Raw genomic sequence first — 14652 nt, 5'->3', positions numbered from 1 at the left:
GTATTTCTTTGGGTTATCCCATATCTGCTTCCAGAATTGCACTGTTTCTTCCTTGTCAGGTACTGACTGATTCCTTGCAGTTTCTCCATTGATGGATTGGTAGAAACGTTTCTGATTGGATTGAAATTGGAGGTTCTGCCTATAGTTTGCAATTCGAGCTTCATATCTACTGATTTTCCTGGCTATAGCTGTTATTTGTTGCTTTATTATTTCCAGTGCTTCCTTGATCTTCCTTGTTTCTAAGTGGTATTTCTTGATTAGGTATTCTTTGGTCTTCTTGTTCTTCAGCTTCTTTTCTTTCATCTGTTCTAGCTTGCTTGCATGTGATCTTAACTTGCTGATCTTATTTTCTAGTCTAACCTTCCATTTTTCTGGTGCACTGTTTGTTTGTTTTTCTTTTTTGTTGATTTTACATCCCAGGTATTCTGTTATAACTGCAGCTGTGCTGTACATTAGTTGGTTTGTTTCTTGCAGTGAATTGGTGCTTATACTTGCTATTGCAGTATTTGCATCTTTTAATGCTTGTGCTAGCTGTTTCTTTGGAACAAGCTTCAATGCAGGCAGCCTTATTCTGTTGTTTTTGTGCTGTTCTAGATGCTCAATTATTCTTTGTTTCAATTCTTTTATTTCTTTAGTTAGAGGGTTTTGTTCTTCCTGAGGAAGAGGTGCCTGGTATTATTATTATTATTATTATTATTATTATTATTATTATTATTATTATTATTATTATTATTATTATTATTTTAGGGTACTTAGGATCAAGTTGCTTCTCAGAGAACTTCAAACTTGGGCTTGCAACAGTTATGTTGTCCTGAAAGGTATGTCAGCTTTTACTGAAACAAATGGTTCAAAGAAGTAATAGGCTGGATTTAATTTTTGTTTTGTTTTGTTTTAAACTTCCAGTTAAATTTTTGTGAGACGTACTTTGTTGGTAGTGAGATGCTGTGTTGTTACAGAGAGAAAGACTGATCTATTTGGCTGCCCACGCCAAACAGAGTGGAGAAGGAACCACTTCATTTTTGTGGAGTTTCTAATCAAATGGTGAGAAGTGGATGTTTTTATCTGTGACAGGCCTGCTATGTTGCAGTTTTAGTTTTCTTTCATCTTTGCTGGTTTTAGGATGTTGTTTTACTGCTTTATTCTTGGTTATCCTGTGATGTTTTATTCTTTCGAAGCCACCTGGTAAATTCTGTCTCAGAACAGAAGATCTGGAGGGTTATTTAATTATTTATTTAAATAAATAGGTGTCAAGAGGGAATGGGAAAACAAGAAGGGTTTTTTGTTTTTGTTCTTGTTTTAAAAAAGGACATTCCAGCCTTGAAGAAATTACTGTTTTTCAGGATTGAGGACTCAGTTGCGGTGTAATACAAGTAACAGAATAGAGGAACCAGGCACAAATGAATTTTTTAGATTTTTATCTTGCCTTTATTATTTTATGGGATGTGAAACATACCTAATACTCTTTCCTTTCCTATCTTTTCCCACAAAAACAACCTTGTGAGGTGGGATGGTCTGAGAGAGAGTGACAGGCCCAAAGTCCCCCAGCTGACATTTATGCCCAATTAATTAATGTTAATGAATGAATGGTTTTTATTTGCATTTAAAATTTAATTAAGACTAAACAATGTTAATATGCTTATTCTCCATTCGCATATATTAAAAGTTAGGCCTGTGCAAGGTGGCTTAGATTTGCCTGAGTGAATAGGTCAGTGTCACAGGGTGACAGGAATCTCTTTATGGAGGCAACCCAGTTTGTCACTATAAAGCACTTTGCTTTGTCTTCTAGCTTGCTTATCACCTTATACCTCTTCTGGCCTGCTATTTGGAGGAATAGAAGGCCTCATCTGATGCTTCTGGTAGCTGAATGGAAGGCAGAAGCCTCTTCTGGGGGCTGCAGATTCTGGACAAAGCTGTTCCATCAGTTCCATTAGTTAGAGCAGTGGTTCTCAACCTTTTTAATGCCGCGACCCCCAACCGGTCGTAAATTGAGGACTACTCAACTGGTGCAGCACCGTTTGCAGAATGGGACTTTTGGCGGGCTCAGCAAGGCAGAGACAGCCTGGACAATTCCTATTGGCTTTTGAAAGCCAATAGAATTAGACTCTATTCAAGAGAGTCTATTCTATTGGCTTTCAAAAGCCAATAGAATAAAAGGGAGTAGCACAGCTAAAGAAAAGGGGAAAAAATGGCGGACTGCATTATTTGGAGACCCCTGTGAAATCGTTGTTTGACCCCAAATGGGGTCAAGACCCACAGGTTGAGAAACACTGAGTTAGAACTATACAATATAACTATGAGGCAGCTTTACATTTGATATGTGTAGAAGATTGTGTGAATTAATTATTAGTTGCACTACTACCCCATTTGCCCTCCAGAAACTCAGGGTAGATGCATAATGCCTCCCTTCCCCTTGCCAACACTAATTTTATTCTCAGTATAATTTGGAAACCTAGAAAGAGTGTGGCTGCTCCAAAATCACTAACTTAACTTTGCAGCTTGTCAGGAATTTAAACCATGATCTCCCCTGCCTTAATCTAACCCCTGAACAAATGCATCTCTTGATTTTCCTCATTCTCTTTTTGCCAACCTACCTGTGGAAATAAAGCAAAGGGGAGGAGAGGGACTGTTAAAGCCACGCAGGAGAAAAGCTAAGGTTTAATAAGTCCAGTATCCTTTTTCCACAGTGGAGGCTCTGGGGAGTCTGCCAAACAAGCATAATGTTCTCCCATCATTTCCTCATCTCTTGCTTGTGGGCTTTTGGTATGAATGTGGCTGCAGAGATTTCTAATATAAAAATTGAATATCCACAGGGTTTCCATGGTAATATTATATGCAGCATCATTCAGGCAGAAACCCATTGATTTCCATAGGTTTTAAATGTCCTTTAGTCATTTCTCTTTTGTCCGTCCATTCCTTCTCCTATCCTCTCTTTTGCTGTTCCCATTCTAGATTTTCTTTCTGTATTTAATTGGTTTTAGAAAAGGCAAAGGGTCTTGCATCTAATGATCAGATGCCTCTTTCATGTCAAAGCTTTGATGCCATCGCCTGCTTCCAGTGAAAGGCAACAAAACCCTATCCTTTTTATTCATCTTTCAAACTGTTAACTATAATAAATGAAAAATATTTGGGTAAGGCTAACGCTCAGCACACAAAATATAATGCACTTATGTGAGGGGGGGGGGTGTTCTGCTCTCTCTCTCTCTCTCTGAACTTCCAAGACTATTCATTGTTGATTTCCTAGTGGACAGTGATCAGAGATTTTTATTCAAATTAGAGAACTCTGTTCTATACAATTGGAAAGATTTCTTAGACAAAACTAAAGCTTGTATCTGTAATTGGGTTTGTCTGTAAGCAATTATTTCCCCCCTATCTTATACAGGTATGCAATCAGTGCCAAATTATTGCCAAATAAATGTATAAATAAAACCTTGTTTATTACTGTGGGAATTTCCAAGCACCTGTCAATTAATTGGGATGTTTTTGTGACTAGAGAGCTTTTGGTGTTCTTGACAGTTAAAGATTGAGTTCTGACTTTCTTGGTGAAAAATTACTGTGGGTAATATCTAGCACACTCCCAATCAATCCCTATATAGAGAACAGAGCAAGCACCTATGCCACTTGAAAAAAATATCAAAAACAGTCAATTGACCTAATGAGATGCAATATGAAGTAAAAGCAGGGAAAGAGAAACATGAACAGGCAAGAATCCAAATAACTTAACCATTGATATTATCCACCTCTATCAAACAGCCCAAAACTTTCTCACATCAACGGAAACAAGAGTGTAGGAAATTAGCGTGGATAGTTCCAAAGGAAGTGACCTTTGATTATTCCAGCTTTAATTATGTTTATGTATAAAGTGAAAAAGTACAAAGATGAAAAGGGTCTCTATGCTGTACCTGAAAGAATAAAATGGGTGTTTTAGGGGACTGGAGACTAAAACATATGAAGAGCAGCTGCAGGAATTGGGTGTGTCCAGTTTAATGAAAAGAAGGACTAGGGGGTGACATGATAGCAGTGTTCCAATATCTCAAGGGCTGCCACAAAGAAGACTGGGTCAGCCTATTCTCCAAAGCACCTGAAGGCAGGACAAGAAGCAATGGATGGAAACTAATCAAAGTTTGAACTAAGAAGAAATTTTCTGGCAGTTAAACAGTGGAATGGCTTGCCTTCAGAAGTTATGGGTGCTCCAATACTGGAGGTTTGAGTTCCCTTTCAAGAGACTGGACATCTATTTGTCTGAAATGTTATATGGTTCCCTGCTTGAGCAGGAGGTTGGACTAGAAGATCTCTTCCATCTGTTATTCTGATGGATGAAGATGATGTAGCCAACAATATTTGCACTTCAAAATTGGATGAAAGAGAAAGTCAATAAGCAAATACATTTCATAGCAGCAAGAGTCAACATTTTACTGTGTAATCTTCCAAAAGTCTGGAAGATAGAAAAACTAGAAAAATAAAGCCAACATCATCATGCAGCATTCAAGTAAAACCAGAACAATACTTCTTGCCAAGAGATGATGCTATCATGCATATCACAATATTTTTTTCTTCTATATAAGAGCTGGTGCTTTTTTTATTTATTTAATTAGAAAGGCAAAAGGTGATGGACCATAGTTAAGCCAGTAAAATAAAAAGCTGGGTGAAAACAAACTTGACAAACATTTGCATTCTTGTGGCATTCTCTTTTTAATAACATCTAACAAAGTTGAATAAGAGACCTTGTACATGCAGAGCATGTGACAACCACAACCTATTCCAGATGGTTTTCTAAATTCATGGGCTATCTGAATACTGAGAGGTTCATGATACCAAGATGTAGTCATGGCAATCTGATCCTGACAATCTGCCCCAATTTCAAAAGGAAAAAGAAAAAATAGAAATGTTTTAAAGCACTCTTCTTTGCTTCTTCTAATCATTCCCAGCATAATATAGATTTACTTGGAAACAAAGCCCTACTGAACTCTGAAATAACTTTTCCATATGATCTCAAACCTACCTGCAGACATTCTGTAAGATCAGCGAAAAAAGTTTTTTAATTATTATATTGATTCATTTATTCATTTATATTGGTGAAATAGATTCTATCAGGCAAAGACTTCTTAAAATGTCTGACTACACATTGACATTAAAGCAACTCATTCTAGCTTAACATCTAAATGTCTGAATAAAACTGCCCTATATCAGAGAGACTCCATGGTTTTAAAGAGGGGGAAAGAATGTAGCACAAATCACTGTTTCCTTTACCCCCTCCAAGACCAAGAACACCCAAAACTTGAGAATAAAGTTGTGCACTTTTTGCCAACTCAAGACCTCAATGAACTTTGTTCAACAAGTCAAGAACTATATTGCAAACTAATTGTGGCACAGTTTTTATTTATTTGGCATTTCATTATTTTTCTTTAATTTGATTATGTTATTAGCAATATTATAGAAAATGATGCAATGGCCAAACGAAAAAGATTGCAGCAAGGAAAAGAATTGAAAAGACAGGTTGGGAAGGATAAGACAGGACAAGACATTGAGGAGAAAGCAGAGAGGAGAGAGAGAGATGGAGGAGGAAAATTTCAATAAAGAAGGTGTAAAAATGGAAAGCAGTGGTGAATCTAGTGCATGGATGCAAAGGAGGGAGAGAAGGGTTGGAGATGAGGCAAGTACCCACATGTTTGTCAGAAGTGTCTATGTGGCCCAGAGACCATCCTTTTTGCACTCATACTTAGAAGAAGCATGCTTGAAGTTAGTATCATTGCTTTAACAGTAGTCTAAGGAATTTCAATAGTTAAATCCCAGATAACCAACTTTGTGATATTTTATTTATTTGCAAGACTTATATCTCACACCTGTTGGGTGTGATTGGTGGCTACACAGATTTGATTAATATAGAAGCTCAGGGGGATACATACAACAATCTCTCCTCCTAGTTTTTCCCCCACAATGACAATCATTAATGTTCTGAACCTACTTCAATCCTATGTAAAAGGTATTGCGGGAATCTAAATTGAGTATTGACAAAGTGTGCCCAAAATATTCCACCCAGAGCCACACAGCCCACTATGGTAAAAATGTATCATGGAATATAAGAGACGTAGACCTTTACCACCATGGAAAAGTGGACCAAATGCAGCACACTGCCCATGATCCAAGCCATCTTCTTCAAGAAGATTCAATAAAGGGATTATATCAAAAGCTGATGAGCGGTAAGAAAATGAGAAGGGTAGCATCCCCGTTGTCTTTCCTTCTATTTTGGATATTCATTAATGCAGGGAAGAAGAGCCTTTTATTCCCTTATTGAGAACTGAATTCCTTTAGGAATAAACAAAAAGAGTCATATGCTGGGAAAGCCAGCAACAAAAGTGATTGGGTTAAATTCCTTGTTTATAAGATAGAATGAAAGCAGATATAAATGTGAACATTACTATAAGGTTCATACTATAGGTTGCTATTGTATACTATTTCTAGCTTATTTTAGATTAGTAACCAATCAAACTCTGAAAAAGAAGCATGTAGGAGATAACCAGGCTGAGCCCGAGGGACGGGTCAGACATGTTATTAGTTATGAGTCCCTGCGCACCCACAGGAGATCTAAGTCCAGTCTACCTTGAATTCCTATTGTTCATTCCTGCTCATTTCCATTGACTATTAGTAGTTTAGATTCTTATAGAGAGCTTGAGCCGACAATAAATCTTTATACACATTTGAACTGCTGGATGTCCTGATTTTCTCATGCCTGACATTAATCTGAACTTGTGTTTGACCCCCTCCCTCAGAGTCAGCCTGGTTATCTCCTATAAAGCATTACTCTAGGAATATCCCCCCCCCCCCTTTAAGAGATGCAATATGGCAGATCTTTTGCAGCATCATATAATCACCATACAGACTAATTCTTTTCATGGGTGTTCCTGGAAATCACTAAAGGAAGCACCTTTGGTGTATTCTAACGATCAGTCTCCACTGAACTGTTGCACTTCTTTAATATGTTTCCTAAGCATTTTTGCAGATTTCAGTTTCTTAAAATATCCCACCAGATTTTACTGATGTAGCATTTTCATGCCTCTTGGGCCTACCTTTTTCTCCTCCTCTTTCTTCCATCTGTTTTTAAGCATCTTGCTTCTGGACAATCCTTAAGGCAGCTGAGCTGGCAGTGGGACAACTGTTAACTTGTAAAATAATGAGCTGGGTTGTTTTTTTTTTACATCAATGAGAAATATCACAGCTGCTGGTAAGATCATAGGGTCACCATTCTTGTGTATTCATAAAAGTGCTCCTTCTGGGAACAGAGCCTAGTACACCTACCTTTTTGGCACAAATTAAATTAAGTTCCAGCTTAACGTGTTTCTCCTTGTAATTTAGAATGTGATTCATTCTTTCAAAAATGTAGTGGGGAAATTTATTGAAATGCTTGGGTAATAATAACTTCAAATCATCACAAGAGCAGGGCAGTCACTGATGCTAATTTGATATGGCATGTCATTTCAAGAACACTATAGTTACAACTATAATAATTGGGTATCATAATGTGACTTCTGGTGTCTTGTCTTAGGCCAAATCTGCTCTTTCTGCTTGTCCATCTGACAGCACAGGTAACTTCTCATTTCTTGAGCACATCCTTCTCCATCTATTCCCAACTACTGCAAATCCACCCCAACCATATCTTGAAGCTTCACTTCTGAAATACTGTTTTTTCATCTTGACCCCTCTTAAGACCTTCTGAGTCATTGGCCTTTTTAAAAAAATTGAGGTTACTTAATTCCCAGCTACTCATGGCTATGGAGCCTACTGTGTCCCCTTCTCTCCAGTGGGTTGTCATTGAGCTATATGCTCATTTTATGCAAGGCTACTATATTCTCAGTTGGTGAGCTGTCTCAGCATTTTTGGACCATTATTCAAAGATTACTCAGACCACTAAAAATTCCTGACTACCATGTTTTTCTCACCATCTTTGCCTTGCACCTCCATGCCACGTTCCATCTTCCCAGTGGCACCCTTTCAGTTCTAGCCCAGCCTCTGTTCATTGTAGTACACAAGTTTGCTTAAAGAATTAAATTGCAGCATAGCCATGATAGAACGAAGCTACATGATGACTGCTTTTTTGCTTCTGTGGATTTGAATCACCAGATCTTCTTTGCTTTTAAGTTTCTATGAACCCATAATAGAATGAAGAAACAAGAAACAATATGTTTGTCTTAGTTTAATAACTGTGGTACCAAAGCAATAATGGTACAATCAGGATAGGAGAAAAAGTCTGCATGGTGTCAAAGGAGAGAATATGGGGAAGGAGAGGAGATGAAAATAATGAGGAAGAAACAAGTCAAAAAAAAGGAAGGCATTGGTAGAGCTGCTTATATAAGGTTCAGCCAGTAAGGTTTGCCTTTCCTGAACAAATGGGAAGGGCAAGAAATGGAAGGGGCTGCAGGAATCTAGTCCAGATCAGCATCAATCCAGCCTTATTGACAAACTATTAACTTTCCGATTGGGAGTCTTTATATTGGCTTTGGAAACAGTAAGGCACAGCATGGGAGACAAGCAACTTTGGCTGCTTTGCAGAATTAAAGTGCAGCATGAAACTGTTTATTGTGGTTTGTATCTTGATAAACCAAGCCATTCAGTCATTCAGTCAACCATGCTTAGGAAAGCAACATGTGAACCCTTTCACAGGGTATAATACCATGCCATTTAGCAGTGCAAAATATGAAAAGGATGCTTTGCTTTGATGGAGATTTGAATCAGAGGAACACCTCCTAATTAGTGGAGTGAAAGCAGTGAAGTGAAAGCAGAACCAAGTAGCCACTGCTCACAGGGAAAATTGGCTCCATTTAAATGCTTTATTAAAGAAGAACCAGGTAAGGCAAAGTACTTCTTCAATATGGAACATCTATGACATTCACATTCTTGTAATGTTATATATTAACAATATTTATGAAGAATTTGAATTGAGAGTTAGCTTCAAATCTACAGCACCCATTGGGTTCTTTGATAATAGATGTGTTTTTGAGATGAGGGATTCCCAACAAAATATGGGCGGTATCTCATAAGGACAAGAAAGAATGTATTTGAAAGACAGCTTGCAAAACTGAGTTCAAGGGCTATGAAATGAATCTTGGAGCAGAGGGAGAAGAAAGACCAGAAAATAGTCCAGGGCCAAGTACTGGAACTGTCACTGGGAGACATGTGTAGAAAGGGAGGCAGCCAATAATTTACACAAAGTATAGGAAGGAATATCATGTGACTCAAGGATTCCAGCATCTCTATTTAAAAGCACAGAGTGCAGGGAACCAATAGCAATACCACTTAGACTTATATACCACTTCATAGTGCTTTACAGCCCTCTCTAAGCAGTTTACAGAGTCAGTATATTGCCCCCCCCCAAATCTGTGTCTTCATTTTGCCGACCTCAGAAAGATGGAAGGCTGAGTTAACCTTGAGCTGGTCAGAATCAAACTGCAAGCAGTCAGCAGAATTAGTCTGCAATACTGCATTCTATCCACTGCACACCATGGCAAACAAGAAAAGCTAAAAGTCTTAAGGGAGGAAAGCAAATATGATTTAGTGATCTTACCAAAAATAGGAAGTATCAATGCATGAATGGAATGCAAGTGTTGAAGAGTGTAACTTAGTCAGAAGAAAAGGAGTGCCAGCAGATTTAAAGGAAGGGCAAATGTGCACAGAGATCTGGGAATCTGACCATGAAGATCTAATCAGGAGCATTTGGGTAAGAATACAAGAAAAGAGAAATAATAAGAAAATATTGTAGGGGTGGATTGTAGACTAAGACACCATTCTGGGTCAAGTTTACTGAATATTCAGAAAGGAGACTCAAAGTAATAATTAAAGACTTTAGCTACCTAGACATCTGCTCAGAAACCAACTTGGCCAAAGCTGAAAGATTCTCCAAATTCTTATTGGTCCTGTTCTTCATTTCCAGAAATTTGATAAGGGAATTGGCTTTTCTAGATATGATTCTAATCTAATGCATGGATGCAAAAGAGGGAGAGAAAGGTTGGAGGTGAGGCAAGTATCCACATGTTTGTCAGAAGTGTCTATGTGGCCCAGAGACCATCCTTTTTGCACTCATAAAGCATGCCTGAAATTAGTATCATTGTTTTAACAGTGGTCTAAGGAGTTCCAATAGCTAAATCCCAGATAAACAACTTTGTGATCATTTATTTATTTGCAAGACCTATATCTCATCTTTCAAATCACCTGTTCAGTACATTTGGTGGCTACACAGATTTGATAAATATAGAAACTCAGGGAAATACATACAATGATCCCTTCTCCTAGTTTTTCCCCCCACAATGACAATCATTAAGGTTTTGAGCTTACTTCAGTCCTATGTAAAACGTATCATGGGAATCTAAATAGCCTATTAACAAAATGTGTCCAAAACATTCCACCCAGAGCCACACAGCCTACTATGGTGAAAATGTATCATGCAACATAAGAGGCTGAGACCTTTACTACCAAATGCAGCACAATGCCCATGATCCAAGCCATCTACTTCAAGAAGATTCTGTAAAGGGATTACAGCAAAAGGTGATAGAGTGGTAAGAAAATGAGAAGGGTAGCATCCCCGTTGTCTTTCCCTCTATTTTGGATATTCATCAATGCAGGGAAAAAGAGCCTTTTATTCCCTTATCGAGAACACAATTCCTTTAAGAATAAACTAAAGGAGTCATATGCTGGGAAAGCCAGTAACAAAAGTGATTGGGTTAAATTCCTTATTTATAAGATAGAATGAAAGCAGATGTGAACATTACTATAAGGTTCATACTATAGGTTGCTTTTATATACTACCCCCTATACTCCTATTACAACTATTCCTAGCTTATTTTAGATTAGTGTTTGTAACCAATCAAACCCTGAAAAAGAAGCATGTAGGAGATAACCAGAATTGGCCTTTCTAGATATGATACTAATCAACAGGAGAGAACTGGTTGAAATATTAAATGCAAATGGAACTTTGGGAGGAAGTTATTGTATTATCTTGAGGTGCAAGATGCCACGGAAGGAAAACTGGAACATAACTGTACACTGCACTTCAGAAAAGCCCATTTCTCAAGCTTTGAGAAGTAATAGATTAGGTTGAAAGAAGCACAAGAGGGCTGGGAAATTCCCAAAAATAAGATATTGGAAATGCAATCATACACAGTTTTGGGGTGGGTGGAACTTTAGAAACAATCTAGATGCCTAGGGAGCTACTGACTGAGATAAAAGTTAAAAGAGACATAAATGGAAAATGGAAAATGTATGTAATCACCAAGGAGATTTACTAGCAAGTAGCTCATATTTGCAGAAAGAAAGAAATGGCAAAGTGCAAAAAGAGCACAGGCTTGCAAAGGAAGCTAAAAAAAAAAAAAAAAGGAAGATAGACTCAGTCAGAAGCAAAGAAACAAAGAAAAATCTCCTTCAAGAGAAGTTTGTATACTCACAGCTGACAGAATCAGGCAGAGTTCCTGTTTGACCTTCTCTCCAAAAGGGAATTGTACTGAAGTGGAACAGAAATTATTAATCAAATTAATTAATTTAATTAATTAAAGAGAACAATTAACAAAAGAAGGAATTGGCAATCTGGGGTAAGTAAGGAGATAGTTAGGATGTACCTTGCTATTAGAATAGAATAGAATAGAATAGAATAGAATAGAATAGAATAGAATAGAATAGAATAGAATAGAATAGAATCTTTATTGTCATTTTGTAACTCACAACGAAACTAAGTGCTGTCCACAGTGCACACTACACACCAGTAAAAACCACAAATGAAAACATACATTATATACATACATATTTCACATTCTATTCACCATTGTGCTGCCCCTAATATTGCACTTCAATGTTGCACTATACCAGGGGTAGGCAACCTTGGCTCTTTTATGATTCGTGGACTTCAACTCTCAGAATTCCTGAGCCAGCATGGCTCAGCTTGGAAACCTCTCCCTTTCCCCTCAGCATGGCTGGCTCAGGAATTCTGGGAGTTGAAGTCCACGAGTCATAAAAGAGCCAAGGTTGCCTATCCCTGCACTATACAGTAGTATTTAATATGTGAACAATTTTGACTCTCTAGGACCAAACCAATAGCACCTGAGTGTTTTGAAGGAGATTACAGGTCTCATCCTGGAATGGACTTCTTTCTGTGATTTTTTTTCAGAAATTATGGAAGAAAGGCATTGTGACAGAAGATTTGAAAAGGGAAATGATCTCCCTTTCTTCAAAAATGAGAAAAAAAGAAGACTGAAGTCGTTACAGATGTTAGATAAAGCAGGGCTTTTCAACCAGTGGTACGGGTACCACCTGTGGTACATTGGCACTTGGCAGGTGGTACGTGACCATCCTAGAAAAGTGGTAGCAGGGGAGGGGAATAAGCTGAACCGGTGGCAGCACCGCACAAGCCTGAGTGAGAGATGGCTGGAGCTGCAGGGCTATCAGGGCTCAGCGAAAGCGCCAGGATCAGCGCCGGGCTCCAACTGGAGCCTGGCACTGATCCTGGTGCTTCTGCTGAGCCCTGAAGAAGCACCAATCAGCTGGAAAGCAGCACTGATCCTGGCTTTTCTGCTGAGCCCAGGAGAAGCGTCAATCAGCTGGAATGTTGCAGCATCTCCAGGGTCATGTGATTTACATTCAGATGCTTGGCAACTGATTCATATTTATAATGGTCACAGTGTCCCAGGGTCATGTGAAGTGACCAAAACCTGCTGCAACCACTCAGCAGATATGGGGAATAAAAACCAAACACCCCCCCCACTGCACCCCCACTGCCAATTCTCAACAGAAATGCTCACAATGAAAACCTTGGACAGGAGGAAGAGCGCCGCCAGGTGGGCAGGCAGGTGTCTTGCTTGGCTGTGGCATGGGGGACACTTTTTTCAGTGCCATTGTAACTTCGAACAGTCACTAAGTGAACTGTTGTAAGTCGAAGACTACCTGTGCTTTATCACTTTTTTCCTTTTGGGGGGGGGTCATCATGTTTTTGACACCTTGCTAGGCGACTGGTGGTACTCGGATGTTGCCATATCCTGAAAAGCCTTGAGATAAAGAACTATGCATCAGCTTCAACTGGAAAGGTCAGTTAATATAGAGATCTCTTCTTGGTGTCTATGGAGATTCTCAATCATCCAGGTCATAGTTGTCCCAAAAGTGCTTTTCAAAATGCAACTGGACTTTCTTGGGATTCTTTTTCTTGAAAATGTTGTCCTTCTGAACTGAAGAGGTTTCTTGGATGAGAAGCAAAATGTGTTCAAGGGAAAAAAACCAAGAAAGTCCTGCTCCCTTTTGAAAAGCACCCTTAGGATACTCTGTTCTATGTATTATGCTGTTCAACATATTTAAAAATCATTTGGATGAAGCATTGGAAAATATGATTTATCACATGTGCAAAAGATAGGAAGATAGGAAGGATCTTAGAGGCAGTGTCAAGATTCAGAGAGATCTTGACAAGTGGCAAAAATGGGTAAAACCCAGTCAAAAGAATTTCAAGAAGGAAAAATGTGAAATTGTACCCAGCATATGAACTGGAAAAATCAAAACAAAGGAATGAAGATACAATTAAGGGACCGTCCTGGATAGCAATATACACAAAAATATTGTGTGTATGATGGGATTCAACTAATATATTTAATCTCATACAGTGGAGTTTAATTTCCAGTTTTATGGCTGGGTTCTGGATGACTAAATGAAAAAAAAGCTTAAACATGCAGGTTTGAATTGATGGTGTCATGTAAGACTTCTGTGCAGAGCAGAGCTGTCAACGCACCAAAGCATCTATGTTACTATGTTATATTTTGTTTTCTTCCTCAAACAGATGGTGATTGCAATCCCCATAAAACACTGAAGGGAATCTGGAACATTTCCTAGAAAAATTATATTTTCATTATGTAAAATTCTTCCTCATTCTCCTTCAGATTCTATTTGAAGTGCATTTTAGTGCACTCCCTTTAAATACCTAACCCACAAAGAGCATATATTTTAGAAAGCTTGAAAAACCATGGTTTTATGAATTATGGCAGTTAGTTAATGGTTAAAGCAATCCTCCCTGTTCATGTATATACCCAAGTACTCATGTGTCCTTTCTTTCTCGGCAATTGGCTATGTTTACATTTGTGATATCATAAGAAATCTCCATCCTGTTGTCATTTTTCAGAGGAAGGATCTCAAAGCAATTATTTTTATTAGGAAATTTCTATAACAATGTATAATACAAGTGTTATTGAGTTATCCTCAATAGTAATCCTCCTTGTAAAAGCAAGCAAGATTTTTGTGGCCGTCCTTTAAACAAAGCTTAGTAAACACTTTGAGCTAAGGGATGACCTAAGTATGATAATAGCTAGTTCCAGTGATGATTGTCTCCTCCACCCCATTCTGAAGTTGTTATTTTCTCTATGGGGGACTTCCATTAAGTTCTAGTCCCAGGCTACTTGCAGTTGTTAAGAGGGAAATTTTCATTGGGCTTACTCCTGCCAAGAAGAAAGGTGTAGAGAATTTTCTATTTGTGAAAATCAGCAAATGATCTTGACACTTAAGATTAAACATTCACCTAGCAGTCAATCTAAATCTTATCCTTGTAAGAGAAAACTGATTCCAGAATAAATGGAATTCACATCTCCCCGGCTATAAATTTACACACCGAAGACAGATAATCATGTCTTGTGGTGGTGATTG

This window comes from Crotalus tigris, unplaced genomic scaffold (assembly GCF_016545835.1).
Source record: "Crotalus tigris isolate CLP2741 ecotype Arizona unplaced genomic scaffold, ASM1654583v1 scf7180000024383.4638030, whole genome shotgun sequence".
Taxonomy (NCBI): domain Eukaryota; kingdom Metazoa; phylum Chordata; class Lepidosauria; order Squamata; family Viperidae; genus Crotalus; species Crotalus tigris.
The sequence above is the reverse complement of the archived record's forward strand: the minus strand, read 5'-3'. Positions refer to the sequence as shown.